Genomic DNA, 17,568 nt, shown 5'->3' on the forward strand with positions numbered 1-17,568 from the left:
CATGAATGGTCAAAATTTTCACCAGAATCACATACCGCGGGTCTACGTTTTTTTCTGATTTGGGTCAAAAATTTAAAAGTGCTTTTTGTCACATTTCTGAGCAAAATTTGGCCCAATTTACCATGCCCATGCATTTTCCCACTCGTTTGAGTCATTTGTCATGGAAAAAACAAGGTTTCATGAATGGTCAAAATTTTCACCAGAATCACATACCGCGGGTCTACGTTTTTTTCTGATTTGGGTCAAAAATTGAAAAGTGCTTTTTGTCACATTTCTGAGCAAAATTTGGCCCAATTTACCATGCCCATGCATTTTCCCACTCGTTTGAGTCATTTGTCATGGAAAAAACAAGGTTTCATGAATGGTCAAAATTTTCATCAGAATCACATACCGCGGGTCTACGTTTTTTTTTTATTTGGGTCAAAAATTGAAAAGTGCTTTTTGTCACGTTTCTGAGCAAAATTTGGCCCAATTTACCATGCCCATGCATTTTCCCACTCGTTTGAGTCATTTGTCATGGAAAAAACAAGGTTTCATGAATGGTCAAAATTTTCACCAGAATCACATACCGCGGGTCTACGTTTTTTTCTGATTTGGGTCAAAAATTGAAAAGTGCTTTTTGTCACATTTCTGAGCAAAATTTGGCCCAATTTACCATGCCCATGCATTTTCCCACTCGTTTGAGTCATTTGTCATGGAAAAAACAAGGTTTCATGAACGGTCAAAATTTTCATCAGAATCACATACGGCGGGTCTATGTTTTTTTCTGATTTGGGTCAAAAATTGAAAAGTGCTTTTTGTCACATTTCTGAGCAAAATTTGGCCCAATTTACCATGCCCATGCATTTTCCCACTCGTTTGAGTCATTTGTCATGGAAAAAACAAGGTTTCATGAATGGTCAAAATTTTCACCAGAATCACATACCGCGGGTCTACATTTTTTTTCTGATTTGGGTCAAAAATTGAAAAGTGCTTTTTGTCACATTTCTTAGCAAAATTTGGCCCAATTTACCATGCCCATGCATTTTCGCACTCGTTTGAGTCATTTGTCATGGAAAAAACAAGGTTTCATGAATGGTCAAAATTTTCACCGTAATCACATACCGCGGGGTCTACGTTTTTTTCTGATTTGGGTCAAAAATTGAAAAGTGCTTTTTGTCACATTTCTGAGCAAAATTTGGCCCAATTTACCATGCCCATGCATTTTCCCACTCGTTTGAGTCATTTGTCATGGAAAAACAAGGTTTCATGAATGGTCAAAATTTTCACCAGAATCACATACCGCGGGTCTACGTTTTTTTCTGATTTGGGTCAAAAATTGAAAAGTGCTTTTTGTCACGTTTCTGAGCAAAATTTGGCCCAATTTACCATGCCCATGCATTTTCCCACTCGTTTGAGTCATTTGTCATGGAAAAAACAAGGTTTCATGATTGGTCAAAATTTTCACCATAATCACATACCGCGGGGTCTACGTTTTTTTCTGATTTGGGTCAAAAATTGAAAAGTGCTTTTTGTCACATTTCTGAGCAAAATTTGGCCCAATTTACCATGCCCATGCATTTTCCCACTCGTTTGAGTCATTTGTCATGGAAAAAACAAGGTTTCATGAATGGTCAAAATTTTCATCAGAATCACATACTGATGAATCACATACCGCGGGTCTATGTTTTTTTCTGATTTGGGTCAAAAATTGGAAAGTGCTTTTTGCCACGTTTCTGAGCAAAATTTGGCCCAATTTACCATGCCCATGCATTTTCCCACTCGTTTGAGTCATTTGTCATGGAAAAAACAAGGTTTCATGAATGGTCAAAATTTTCACCAGAATCACATACTGCGGGTCTACGTTTTTTTCTGATTTGGGTCAAAAATTGAAAAGTGCTTTTTGTCACATTTCTTAGCAAAATTTGGCCCAATTTACCATGCCCATGCATTTACCCACTCGTTTGAGTCATTTGTCATGGAAAAAACAAGGTTTCATGATTGGTCAAAATTTTCACCAGAATCACATACCGCGGGTCTACGTTTTTTTATGATTTGGGTCAAAAATTGAAAAGTGCTTTTTGTCACATTTTGGCCCAATTTACCATGCCCATGCATTTTCCCACTCGTTTGAGTCATTTGTCATGGAAAAAACAAGGTTTCATGAATGGTCAAAATTTTCACCAGAATCACATACCGCGGGTCTACGTTTTTTTCTGATTTGGGTCAAAAATTGAAAAGTGCTTTTTGTCACATTTCTGAGCAAAATTTGGCCCAATTTACCATGCCCATGCATTTTCGCACTCGTTTGAGTCATTTGTCATGGAAAAAACAAGGTTTCATGATTGGTCAAAATTTTCACCAGAATCACATACCGCGGGTCTACGTTTTTTTCTGATTTGGGTCAAAAATTGAAAAGTGCTTTTTGTCACATTTCTTAGCAAAATTTGGCCCAATTTACCATGCCCATGCATTTTCCCACTCGTTTGAGTCATTTGTCATGGAAAAAACAAGGTTTCATGAATGGTCAAAATTTTCACCAGAATCACATACCGCGGGTCTATGTTTTTTTCTGTTTTGGGTCAAAAATTGAAAAGTGCTTTTTGTCACATTTCTGAGCAAAATTTGGCCCAATTTACCATGCCCATGCATTTTCCCACTCGTTTGAGTCATTTGTCATGGAAAAACAAGGTTTCATGAATGGTCAAAATTTTCACCAGAATCACATACCGCGGGTCTACGTTTTTTTCTGATTTGGGTAATAAATTGAAAAGTGCTTTTTGTCACATTTCTGAGCAAAATTTGGCCCAATTTACCATGCCCATGCATTTTCCCACTCGTTTGAGTCATTTGTCATGAAAAAAACAAGGTTTCATGAATGGTCAAAATTTTCACCAGAATCACATACCGCGGGTGTATGTTTTTTTCTGATTTAGGTCAAAAATTGAAAAGTGCTTTTTGTCACATTTCTTAGCAAAATTTGGCCCAATTTACCATGCCCATGCATTTTCCCACTCGTTTGAGTAATTTGTCATGGAAAAAACAAGGTTTCATGAATGGTCAAAATTTTCACCAGAATCACATACCGCGGGTCTACGTTTTTTTCTGATTTGGGTAATAAATTGAAAAGTGCTTTTTGTCACATTTCTGAGCAAAATTTGGCCCAATTTACCATGCCCATGCATTTTCCCACTCGTTTGAGTCATTTGTCATGGAAAAAACAAGGTTTCATGAATGGTCAAAATTTTCACCAGAATCACATACCGCGGGTCTACGTTTTTTTCTGATTTGGGTCAAAAATTGAAAAGTGCTTTTTGTCACGTTTCTGAGCAAAATTTGGCCCAATTTACCATGCCCATGCATTTTCCCACTCGTTTGAGTCATTTGTCATGGAAAAAACAAGGTTTCATGAATGGTCAAAATTTTCACCAGAATCACATACCGCGGGTCTACGTTTTTTTCTGATTTGGGTCAAAAATTGAAAAGTGCTTTTTGTCACATTTCTGAGCAAAATTTGGCCCAATTTACCATGCCCATGCATTTTCCCACTCGTTTGAGTCATTTGTCATGGAAAAAACAAGGTTTCATGAATGGTCAAAATTTTCACCAGAATCACATACCGCGGGTCTACGTTTTTTTCTGATTTGGGTCAAAAATTGAAAAGTGCTTTTTGTCACATTTCTTAGCAAAATTTGGCCCAATTTACCATGCCCATGCATTTTCCCACTCGTTTGAGTCATTTGTCATGGAAAAACAAGGTTTCATGAATGGTCAAAATTTTCACCAGAATCACATACCGCGGGTCTACGTTTTTTTCTGATTTGGGTAATAAATTGAAAAGTGCTTTTTGTCACATTTCTTAGCAAAATTTGGCCCAATTTACCATGCCCATGCATTTTCCCACTCGTTTGAGTCATTTGTCATGGAAAAAACAAGGTTTCATGAATGGTAAAAATTTTCACCAGAATCACATACCGCGGGTCTACGTTTTTTTCTGATTTGGGTCAAAAATTGAAAAGTGCTTTTTGTCACGTTTCTGAGCAAAATTTGGCCCAATTTACCATGCCCATGCATTTTCCCACTCGTTTGAGTCATTTGTCATGGAAAAAACAAGGTTTCATTAATGGTCAAAATTTTCACCAGAATCACATACCGCGGGTCTACGTTTTTTTCTGATTTGGGTAAAAAATTGAAAAGTGCTTTTTGTCACATTTCTGAGCAAAATTTGGCCCAATTTACCATGCCCATGCATTTTCCCACTCGTTTGAGTCATTTGTCATGGAAAAAACAAGGTTTCATGAATGGTCAAAATTTTCACCAGAATCACATACCGCGGGTCTACGTTTTTTTCTGATTTGGGTAATAAATTGAAAAGTGCTTTTTGTCACATTTCTGAGCAAAATTTGGCCCAATTTACCATGCCCATGCATTTTCCCACTCGTTTGAGTCATTTGTCATGGAAAAAACAAGGTTTCATGAATGGTAAAAATTTTCACCAGAATCACATACCGCGGGTCTACGTTTTTTTCTGATTTGGGTCAAAAATTGAAAAGTGCTTTTTGTCACGTTTCTGAGCAAAATTTGGCCCAATTTACCATGCCCATGCATTTTCCCACTCGTTTGAGTCATTTGTCATGGAAAAAACAAGGTTTCATTAATGGTCAAAATTTTCACCAGAATCACATACCGCGGGTCTACGTTTTTTTCTGATTTGGGTAAAAAATTGAAAAGTGCTTTTTGTCACATTTCTTAGCAAAATTTGGCCCAATTTACCATGCCCATGCATTTTCCCACTCGTTTGAGTCATTTCTAATGGAAAAAAACAAGGTTTCATGAATGGTCAAAATTTTCACCAGAATCACATACCGCGGGTCTACGTTTTTTTCTGATATGGGTCAAAAATTGAAAAGTGCTTTTTGTCACATTTCTGAGCAAAATTTGGCCCAATTTACCATGCCCATGCATTTTCCCACTCGTTTGAGTCATTTGTCATGGAAAAAACAAGGTTTCATGAATGGTCAAAATTTTCATCAGAATCACATACCGCGGGTCTACGTTTTTTTCTGATTTGGGTCAAAAATTGAAAAGTGCTTTTTGTCACGTTTCTGAGCAAAATTTGGCCCAATTTACCATGCCCATGCATTTTCACACTCGTTTGAGTCATTTGTCATGGAAAAAACAAGGTTTCATGAATGGTCAAAATTTTCACCAGAATCACATACCGCGGGTCTACGTTTTTTTCTGATTTGGGTAATAAAATGAAAAGTGCTTTTTGTCACATTTCTGAGGAAAATTTGGCCCAATTTACCATGCCCATGCATTTTCCCACTCGTTTGAGTCATTTGTCATGGAAAAAACAAGGTTTCATGAATGGTCAAAATTTTCACCAGAATCACATACCGCGGGTCTACGTTTTTTTCTGATTTGGGTCAAAAATTGAAAAGTGCTTTTTATCACATTTCTGAGCAAAATTTGGCCCAATTTACCATGCCCATGCATTTTCCCACTCGTTTGAGTAATTTGTCATGGAAAAAACAAGGTTTCATGAATGGTCAAAATTTTCACCAGAATCACATACCGCGGGTCTACGTTTTTTTCAGATTTGGGTAATAAATTGAAAAGTGCTTTTTGTCACATTTCTGAGCAAAATTTGGCCCAATTTACCATGCCCATGCATTTTCCCACTCGTTTGAGTCATTTGTCATGGAAAAAACAAGGTTTCATGAATGGTCAAAATTTTCACCAGAATCACATACCGCGGGTCTACGTTTTTTTCTGATTTGGGTCAAAAATTGAAAAGTGCTTTTTGTCACATTTCTGAGCAAAATTTGGCCCAATTTACCATGCCCATGCATTTTCCCACTCGTTTGAGTCATTTGTCATGGAAAAAACAAGGTTTCATGAATGGTCAAAATTTTCACCAGAATCACATACCGCGGGTCTACGTTTTTTTTCTGATTTGGGTAATAAATTGAAAAGTGCTTTTTGTCACATTTCTGAGCAAAATTTGGCCCAATTTACCATGGCCATGCATTTTCCCACTCGTTTGAGTCATTTGTCATGGAAAAAACAAGGTTTCATGAATGGTCAAAATTTTCACCAGAATCACATACCGCGGGTCTACGTTTTTTTCTGATTTGGGTCAAAAATTTGAAAAGTGCTTTTTGTCACATTTCTTAGCAAAATTTGGCCCAATTTACCATGCCCATGCATTTTCCCACTCGTTTGAGTCATTTGTCATGGAAAAAACAAGGTTTCATGAATGGTCAAAATTTTCACCAGAATCACATACCGCGGGTCTACGTTTTTTTCTGATTTGGGTAATAAATTGAAAAGTGCTTTTTGTCACATTTCTGAGCAAAATATGGCCCAATTTACCATGCCCATGCATTTTCCCACTCGTTTGAGTCATTTGTCATGGAAAAAACAAGGTTTCATGAATGGTCAAAATTTTCACCAGAATCACATACCGCGGGTCTACGTTTTTTTTCTGATTTGGGTAATAAATTGAAAAGTGCTTTTTGTCACATTTCTGAGCAAAATTTGGCCCAATTTACCATGGCCATGCATTTTCCCACTCGTTTGAGTCATTTGTCATGGAAAAAACAAGGTTTCATGAATGGTCAAAATTTTCACCAGAATCACATTCCGCGGGTCTACGTTTTTTTCTGATTTGGGTCAAAAATTGAAAAGTGCTTTTTGTCACATTTCTGAGCAAAATTTGGCCCAATTTACCATGCCCATGCATTTTCCCACTCGTTTGAGTCATTTGTCATGAAAAAAACAAGGTTTCATGAATGGTCAAAATTTTCACCAGAATCACATACCGCGGGTCTATGTTTTTTTCTGATTTGGGTCAAAAATTTAAAAGTGCTTTTTGTCACATTTCTGAGCAAAATTTGGCCCAATTTACCATGCCCATGCATTTTCCCACTCGTTTGAGTCATTTGTCATGGAAAAAACAAGGTTTCATGAATGGTCAAAATTTTCACCAGAATCACATACCGCGGGTCTACGTTTTTTTCTGATTTGGGTCAAAAATTGAAAAGTGCTTTTTGTCACATTTCTGAGCAAAATTTGGCCCAATTTACCATGCCCATGCATTTTCCCACTCGTTTGAGTCATTTGTCATGGAAAAAACAAGGTTTCATGAATGGTCAAAATTTTCACCAGAATCACATACCGCGGGTCTACGTTTTTTTCTGATTTGGGTCAAAAATTTGAAAAGTGCTTTTTGTCACATTTCTTAGCAAAATTTGGCCCAATTTACCATGCCCATGCATTTTCCCACTCGTTTGAGTCATTTGTCATGGAAAAAACAAGGTTTCATGAATGGTCAAAATTTTCACCAGAATCACATACCGCGGGTCTACGTTTTTTTTCTGATTTGGGTAATAAATTGAAAAGTGCTTTTTGTCACATTTCTGAGCAAAATTTGGCCCAATTTACCATGGCCATGCATTTTCCCACTCGTTTGAGTCATTTGTCATGGAAAAAACAAGGTTTCATGAATGGTCAAAATTTTCACCAGAATCACATTCCGCGGGTCTACGTTTTTTTCTGATTTGGGTCAAAAATTGAAAAGTGCTTTTTGTCACATTTCTGAGCAAAATTTGGCCCAATTTACCATGCCCATGCATTTTCCCACTCGTTTGAGTCATTTGTCATGGAAAAAACAAGGTTTCATGAATGGTCAAAATTTTCACCAGAATCACATACCGCGGGTCTATGTTTTTTTTCTGATTTGGGTCAAAAATTTAAAAGTGCTTTTTGTCACATTTCTGAGCAAAATTTGGCCCAATTTACCATGCCCATGCATTTTCCCACTCGTTTGAGTCATTTGTCATGGAAAAAACAAGGTTTCATGAATGGTCAAAATTTTCACCAGAATCACATACCGCGGGTCTACGTTTTTTTTCTGATTTGGGTCAAAAATTGAAAAGTGCTTTTTGTCACGTTTCTGAGCAAAATTTGGCCCAATTTACCATGCCCATGCATTTTCCCACTCGTTTGAGTCATTTGTCATGGAAAAAACAAGGTTTCATGAATGGTCAAAATTTTCACCAGAATCACATACCGCGGGTCTACGTTTTTTTCTGATTTGGGTCAAAAATTGAAAAGTGCTTTTTGTCACATTTCTGAGCAAAATTTGGCCCAATTTACCATGCCCATGCATTTTCCCACTCGTTTGAGTCATTTGTCATGGAAAAAACAAGGTTTCATGAATGGTCAAAATTTTCACCAGAATCACATTCCGCGGGTCTACGTTTTTTTCTGATTTGGGTCAAAAATTGAAAAGTGCTTTTTGTCACATTTCTGAGCAAAATATGGCCCTATTTACCATGCCCATGCATTTTCCCACTCGTTTGAGTCATTTGTCATGAAAAAAACAAGGTTTCATGAATGGTCAAAATTTTCACCAGAATCACATACCGCGGGTCTATGTTTTTTTCTGATTTGGGTCAAAAATTGAAAAGTGCTTTTTGTCACATTTCTGAGCAAAATTTGGCCCAATTTACCATGCCCATGCATTTTCCCACTCGTTTGAGTCATTTGTCATGGAAAAAACAAGGTTTCATGAATGGTCAAAATTTTCACCAGAATCACATACCGCGGGTCTACGTTTTTTTCTGATTTGGGTCAAAAATTTGAAAAGTGCTTTTTGTCACATTTCTTAGCAAAATTTGGCCCAATTTACCATGCCCATGCATTTTCCCACTCGTTTGAGTCATTTGTCATGGAAAAAACAAGGTTTCATGAATGGTCAAAATTTTCACCAGAATCACATACCGCGGGTCTACGTTTTTTTCTGATTTGGGTAATAAATTGAAAAGTGCTTTTTGTCACATTTCTGAGCAAAATATGGCCCAATTTACCATGCCCATGCATTTTCCCACTCGTTTGAGTCATTTGTCATGGAAAAAACAAGGTTTCATGAATGGTCAAAATTTTCACCAGAATCACATACCGCGGGGTCTACGTTTTTTTTCTGATTTGGGTAATAAATTGAAAAGTGCTTTTTGTCACATTTCTGAGCAAAATTTGGCCCAATTTACCATGGCCATGCATTTTCCCACTCGTTTGAGTCATTTGTCATGGAAAAAACAAGGTTTCATGAATGGTCAAAATTTTCACCAGAATCACATTCCGCGGGTCTACGTTTTTTTCTGATTTGGGTCAAAAATTGAAAAGTGCTTTTTGTCACATTTCTGAGCAAAATTTGGCCCAATTTACCATGCCCATGCATTTTCCCACTCGTTTGAGTCATTTGTCATGAAAAAAACAAGGTTTCATGAATGGTCAAAATTTTCACCAGAATCACATACCGCGGGTCTATGTTTTTTTCTGATTTGGGTCAAAAATTTAAAAGTGCTTTTTGTCACATTTCTGAGCAAAATTTGGCCCAATTTACCATGCCCATGCATTTTCCCACTCGTTTGAGTCATTTGTCATGGAAAAAACAAGGTTTCATGAATGGTCAAAATTTTCACCAGAATCACATACCGCGGGTCTACGTTTTTTTCATATTTGGGTAATAAATTGAAAAGGGCTTTTTGTCACATTTCTGAGCAAAATTTGGCCCAATTTACCATGCCCATGCATTTTCCCACTCGTTTGAGTCATTTGTCATGGAAAAAACAAGGTTTCATGAATGGTCAAAATTTTCACCAGAATCACATACCGCGGGTCTACGTTTTTTTCTGATTTGGGTAATAAATTGAAAAGTGCTTTTTGTCACATTTCTGAGCAAAATTTGGCCCAATTTACCATGCCCATGCATTTTCCCACTCGTTTGAGTCATTTGTCATGGAAAAAACAAGGTTTCATGAATGGTCAAAATTTTCACCAGAATCACATACCGCGGGTCTACGTTTTTTTCTGATTTGGGTAATAAATTGAAAAGTGCTTTTTGTCACATTTCTGAGCAAAATTTGGCCCAATTTACCATGCCCATGCATTTTCCCACTCGTTTGAGTCATTTGTCATGGAAAAAACAAGGTTTCATGAATGGTCAAAATTTTCACCAGAATCACATACGGCGGGTCTACGTTTTTTTCTGATTTGGGTAATAAATTGAAAAGTGCTTTTTGTCACATTTCTGAGCAAAATTTGGCCCAATTTACCATGCCCATGCATTTTCCCACTCGTTTGAGTCATTTGTCATGGAAAAAACAAGGTTTCATGAATGGTCAAAATTTTCACCAGAATCACATACCGCGGGTCTACGTTTTTTTCTGATTTGGGTAATAAATTGAAAAGTGCTTTTTGTCACATTTCTGAGCAAAATATGGCCCAATTTACCATGCCCATGCATTTTCCCACTCGTTTGAGTCATTTGTCATGGAAAAAACAAGGTTTCATGAATGGTCAAAATTTTCACCAGAATCACATACCGCGGGTCTACGTTTTTTTTCTGATTTGGGTAATAAATTGAAAAGTGCTTTTTGTCACATTTCTGAGCAAAATTTGGCCCAATTTACCATGGCCATGCATTTTCCCACTCGTTTGAGTCATTTGTCATGGAAAAAACAAGGTTTCATGAATGGTCAAAATTTTCACCAGAATCACATTCCGCGGGTCTACGTTTTTTTCTGATTTGGGTCAAAAATTGAAAAGTGCTTTTTGTCACATTTCTGAGCAAAATTTGGCCCAATTTACCATGCCCATGCATTTTCCCACTCGTTTGAGTCATTTGTCATGAAAAAAACAAGGTTTCATGAATGGTCAAAATTTTCACCAGAATCACATACCGCGGGTCTATGTTTTTTTCTGATTTGGGTCAAAAATTTAAAAGTGCTTTTTGTCACATTTCTGAGCAAAATTTGGCCCAATTTACCATGCCCATGCATTTTCCCACTCGTTTGAGTCATTTGTCATGGAAAAAACAAGGTTTCATGAATGGTCAAAATTTTCACCAGAATCACATACCGCGGGTCTACGTTTTTTTCTGATTTGGGTCAAAAATTGAAAAGTGCTTTTTGTCACATTTCTGAGCAAAATTTGGCCCAATTTACCATGCCCATGCATTTTCCCACTCGTTTGAGTCATTTGTCATGGAAAAAACAAGGTTTCATGAATGGTCAAAATTTTCACCAGAATCACATACCGCGGGTCTACGTTTTTTTCTGATTTGGGTAATAAATTGAAAAGTGCTTTTTGTCACATTTCTGAGCAAAATATGGCCCAATTTACCATGCCCATGCATTTTCCCACTCGTTTGAGTCATTTGTCATGGAAAAAACAAGGTTTCATGAATGGTCAAAATTTTCACCAGAATCACATACCGCGGGTCTACGTTTTTTTTCTGATTTGGGTCAAAAATTGAAAAGTGCTTTTTGTCACATTTCTGAGCAAAATTTGGCCCAATTTACCATGGCCATGCATTTTCCCACTCGTTTGAGTCATTTGTCATGGAAAAAACAAGGTTTCATGAATGGTCAAAATTTTCACCAGAATCACATTCCGCGGGTCTACGTTTTTTTCTGATTTGGGTCAAAAATTGAAAAGTACTTTTTGTCACATTTCTGAGCAAAATTTGGCCCAATTTACCATGCCCATGCATTTTCCCACTCGTTTGAGTCATTTGTCATGAAAAAAACAAGGTTTCATGAATGGTCAAAATTTTCACCAGAATCACATACCGCGGGTCTATGTTTTTTTTTCTGATTTGGGTCAAAAATTTAAAAGTGCTTTTTGTCACATTTCTGAGCAAAATTTGGCCCAATTTACCATGCCCATGCATTTTCCCACTCGTTTGAGTCATTTGTCATGGAAAAAACAAGGTTTCATGAATGGTCAAAATTTTCACCAGAATCACATACCGCGGGTCTACGTTTTTTTTCTGATTTGGGTCAAAAATTGAAAAGTGCTTTTTGTCACGTTTCTGAGCAAAATTTGGCCCAATTTACCATGCCCATGCATTTTCCCACTCGTTTGAGTCATTTGTCATGGAAAAAACAAGGTTTCATGAATGGTCAAAATTTTCACCAGAATCACATACCGCGGGTCTACGTTTTTTTCTGATTTGGGTAATAAATTGAAAAGTGCTTTTTGTCACATTTCTGAGCAAAATTTGTCCCAATTTACCATGCCCATGCATTTTCCCACTCGTTTGAGTCATTTGTCATGGAAAAAACAAGGTTTCATGAATGGTCAAAATTTTCACCAGAATCACATACCGCGGGTCTACGTTTTTTTCTGATTTGGGTCAAAAATTGAAAAGTGCTTTTTGTCACATTTCTGAGCAAAATTTGGCCCAATTTACCATGCCCATGCATTTTCCCACTCGTTTGAGTCATTTGTCATGGAAAAAACAAGGTTTCATGAATGGTCAAAATTTTCACCAGAATCACATACCGCGGGTCTACGTTTTTTTCTGATTTGGGTCAAAAATTGAAAAGTGCTTTTTGTCACATTTCTGAGCAAAATTTGGCCCAATTTACCATGCCCATGCATTTTCCCACTCGTTTGAGTCATTTGTCATGGAAAAAACAAGGTTTCATGAATGGTCAAAATTTTCACCAGAATCACATACCGCCGGTCTACGTTTTTTTCTGATTTGGGTCAAAAATTGAAAAGTGCTTTTTGTCACATTTCTGAGCAAAATTTGGCCCAATTTACCATGCCCATGCATTTTCCCACTCGTTTGAGTCATTTGTCATGGAAAAAACAAGGTTTCATGAATGGTCAAAATTTTCACCAGAATCACATACCGCGGGTCTACGTTTTTTTCTGATTTGGGTCAAAAATTGAAAAGTGCTTTTTGTCACATTTCTGAGCAAAATTTGGCCCAATTTACCATGCCCTTGCATTTTCCCACTCGTTTGAGTCATTTGTCATGGAAAAAACAAGGTTTCATGAATGGTCAAAATTTTCACCAGAATCACATACCGCGGGTCTACGTTTTTTTCTGATTTGGGTCAAAAATTGAAAAGTGCTTTTTGTCACATTTCTGAGCAAAATTTGGCCCAATTTACCATGCCCATGCATTTTCCCACTCGTTTGAGTCATTTGTCATGGAAAAAACAAGGTTTCATGAATGGTCAAAATTTTCACCAGAATCACATACCGCGGGTCTACGTTTTTGTCTGATTTGGGTAATAAATTGAAAAGTGCTTTTTGTCACATTTCTGAGCAAAATTTGGCCCAATTTACCATGCCCATGCATTTTCCCACTCGTTTGAGTCATTTGTCATGGAAAAAACAAGGTTTCATGAATGGTCAAAATTTTCACCAGAATCACATACCGCGGGTCTACGTTTTTTTCTGATTTGGGTAATAAATTGAAAAGTGCTTTTTGTCACATTTCTGAGCAAAATTTGGCCCAATTTACCATGCCCATGCATTTTCCCACTCGTTTGAGTCATTTGTCATGGAAAAAACAAGGTTTCATGAATGGTCAAAATTTTCACCAGAATCACATACCGCGGGTCTACGTTTTTTTCTGATTTGGGTAATAAATTGAAAAGTGCTTTTTGTCACATTTCTGAGCAAAATTTGGCCCAATTTACCATGGCCATGCATTTTCCCACTCGTTTGAGTCATTTGTCATGGAAAAAACAAGGTTTCATGAATGGTCAAAATTTTCACCAGAATCACATTCCGCGGGTCTACGTTTTTTTCTGATTTGGGTCAAAAATTGAAAAGTGCTTTTTGTCACATTTCTGAGCAAAATTTGGCCCAATTTACCATGCCCATGCATTTTCCCACTCGTTTGAGTCATTTGTCATGGAAAAAACAAGGTTTCATGAATGGTCAAAATTTTCACCAGAATCACATACCGCGGGTCTACGTTTTTTTCTGATTTGGGTCAAAAATTGAAAATTGCTTTTTGTCACATTTCTGAATAAAATTTGGCCCAATTTACCATGCCCATGCATTTTCCCACTCGTTTGAGTCATTTGTCATGAAAAAAACAAGGTTTCATGAATGGTCAAAATTTTCACCAGAATCACATACCGTGGGTCTACGTTTTTTTCTGATTTGGGTCAAAAATTTAAAAGTGCTTTTTGTCACATTTCTGAGCAAAATTTGGCCCAATTTACCATGCCCATGCATTTTCCCACTCGTTTGAGTCATTTGTCATGGAAAAAACAAGGTTTCATGAATGGTCAAAATTTTCACCAGAATCACATACCGCGGGTCTACGTTTTTTTTCTGATTTGGGTCAAAAATTGAAAAGTGCTTTTTGTCACGTTTCTGAGTAAAATTTGGCCCAATTTACCATGCCCATGCATTTTCCCACTCGTTTGAGTCATTTGTCATGGAAAAAACAAGGTTTCATGAATGGTCAAAATTTTCACCAGAATCACATACCGCGGGTCTACGTTTTTTTCTGATTTGGGTAATAAATTGAAAAGTGCTTTTTGTCACATTTCTGAGCAAAATTTGTCCCAATTTACCATGCCCATGCATTTTCCCACTCGTTTGAGTCATTTGTCATGGAAAAAACAAGGTTTCATGAATGGTCAAAATTTTCACCAGAATCACATACCGCGGGTCTACGTTTTTTTCTGATTTGGGTCAAAAATTGAAAAGTGCTTTTTGTCACATTTCTGAGCAAAATTTGGCCCAATTTACCATGCCCATGCATTTTCCCACTCGTTTGAGTCATTTGTCATGGAAAAAACAAGGTTTCATGAATGGTCAAAATTTTCACCAGAATCACATACCGCGGGTCTACGTTTTTTTCTGATTTGGGTCAAAAATTGAAAAGTGCTTTTTGTCACATTTCTGAGCAAAATTTGGCCCAATTTACCATGCCCATGCATTTTCCCACTCGTTTGAGTCATTTGTCATGGAAAAAACAAGGTTTCATGAATGGTCAAAATTTTCACCAGAATCACATACCGCGGGTCTACGTTTTTTTCTGATTTGGGTCAAAAATTGAAAAGTGCTTTTTGTCACATTTCTGAGCAAAATTTGGCCCAATTTACCATGCCCTTGCATTTTCCCACTCGTTTGAGTCATTTGTCATGGAAAAAACAAGGTTTCATGAATGGTCAAAATTTTCACCAGAATCACATACCGCGGGTCTACGTTTTTTTCATATTTGGGTAATAAATTGAAAAGTGCTTTTTGTCACATTTCTGAGCAAAATTTGGCCCAATTTACCATGCCCATGCATTTTCCCACTCGTTAGAGTCATTTGTCATGGAAAAAACAAGGTTTCATGAATGGTCAAAATTTTCACCAGAATCACATACCGCGGGTCTACGTTTTTTTCTGATTTGGGTCAAAAATTGAAAAGTGCTTTTTGTCACATTTCTGAGCAAAATTTGGCCCAATTTACCATGCCCATGCATTTTCCCACTCGTTTGAGTCATTTGTCATGGAAAAAACAAGGTTTCATGAATGGTCAAAATTTTCACCAGAATCACATACCGCGGGTCTACGTTTTTGTCTGATTTGGGTAATAAATTGAAAAGTGCTTTTTGTCACATTTCTGAGCAAAATTTGGCCCAATTTACCATGCCCATGCATTTTCCCACTCGTTTGAGTCATTTGTCATGGAAAAAACAAGGTTTCATGAATGGTCAAAATTTTCACCAGAATCACATACCGCGGGTCTACGTTTTTTTCTGATTTGGGTAATAAATTGAAAAGTGCTTTTTGTCACATTTCTGAGCAAAATTTGGCCCAATTTACCATGCCCATGCATTTTCCCACTCGTTTGAGTCATTTGTCATGGAAAAAACAAGGTTTCATGAATGGTCAAAATTTTCACCAGAATCACATACCGCGGGTCTACGTTTTTTTCTGATTTGGGTAATAAATTGAAAAGTGCTTTTTGTCACATTTCTGAGCAAAATTTGGCCCAATTTACCATGGCCATGCATTTTCCCACTCGTTTGAGTCATTTGTCATGGAAAAAACAAGGTTTCATGAATGGTCAAAATTTTCACCAGAATCACATTCCGCGGGTCTACGTTTTTTTCTGATTTGGGTCAAAAATTGAAAAGTGCTTTTTGTCACATTTCTGAGCAAAATTTGGCCCAATTTACCATGCCCATGCATTTTCCCACTCGTTTGAGTCATTTGTCATGGAAAAAACAAGGTTTCATGAATGGTCAAAATTTTCACCAGAATCACATACCGCGGGTCTACGTTTTTTTCTGATTTGGGTCAAAAATTGAAAATTGCTTTTTGTCACATTTCTGAGCAAAATTTGGCCCAATTTACCATGCCCATGCATTTTCCCACTCGTTTGAGTCATTTGTCATGGAAAAAACAAGGTTTCATGAATGGTCAAAATTTTCACCAGAATCACATACCGCGGGTCTACGTTTTTTTCTGATTTGGGTCAAAAATTGAAAAGTGCTTTTTGTCACATTTCTGAGCAAAATTTGGCCCAATTTACCATGCCCATGCATTTTCCCACTCGTTTGAGTCATTTGTCATGGAAAAAACAAGGTTTCATGAATGGTCAAAATTTTCACCAGAATCACATACCGCGGGTCTACGTTTTTTTCTGATTTGGGTCAAAAATTGAAAAGTGCTTTTTGTCACATTTCTGAGCAAAATTTGGCCCAATTTACCATGCCCATGCATTTTCCCACTCGTTTGAGTCATTTGTCATGGAAAAAACAAGGTTTCATGAATGGTCAAAATTTTCACCAGAATCACATACCGCGGGTCTACGTTTTTTTCTGATTTGGGTAATAAATTGAAAAGTGCTTTTTGTCACATTTCTGAGCAAAATTTGGCCCAATTTACCATGCCCATGCATTTTCCCACTCGTTTGAGTCATTTGTCATGGAAAAAACAAGGTTTCATGAATGGTCAAAATTTTCACCAGAATCACATACCGCGGGTCTACGTTTTTTTTCTGATTTGGGTCAAAAATTGAAAAGTGCTTTTTGTCACGTTTCTGAGCAAAATTTGGCCCAATTTACCATGCCCATGCATTTTCCCACTCGTTTGAGTCATTTGTCATGGAAAAAACAAGGTTTCATGAATGGTCAAAATTTTCATCAGAATCACATACCGCGGGTCTACGTTTTTTTCTGATTTGGGTCAAAAATTGAAAAGTGCTTTTTGTCACATTTCTGAGCAAAATTTGGCCCAATTTACCATGCCCATGCATTTTCCCACTCGTTTGAGTCATTTGTCATGGAAAAAACAAGGTTTCATGAATGGTCAAAATTTTCACCAGAATCACATACCGCGGGTCTACGTTTTTTTCTGATTTGGGTCAAAAATTGAAAAGTGCTTTTTGTCACATTTCTGAGCAAAATTTGGCCCAATTTACCATGCCCATGCATTTTCCCACTCGTTTGAGTCATTTGTCATGGAAAAAACAAGGTTTCATGATTGGTCAAAATTTTCACCAGAATCACATACGGCGGGTCTACGTTTTTTTCTGATTTGGGTCAAAAATTGAAAAGTGCTTTTTGTCACATTTCTGAGCAAAATTTGGCCCAATTTACCATGCCCATGCATTTTCCCACTCGTTTGAGTCATTTGTCATGGAAAAAACAAGGTTTCATGATTGGTCAAAATTTTCACCAGAATCACATACCGCGGGTCTACGTTTTTTTCTGATTTGGGTCAAAAATTGAAAAGTGCTTTTTGTCACATTTCTTAGCA

Source organism: Astyanax mexicanus, chromosome 1 (genome assembly GCF_023375975.1).
Source record: "Astyanax mexicanus isolate ESR-SI-001 chromosome 1, AstMex3_surface, whole genome shotgun sequence".
Lineage (NCBI taxonomy): Eukaryota > Metazoa > Chordata > Actinopteri > Characiformes > Acestrorhamphidae > Astyanax > Astyanax mexicanus.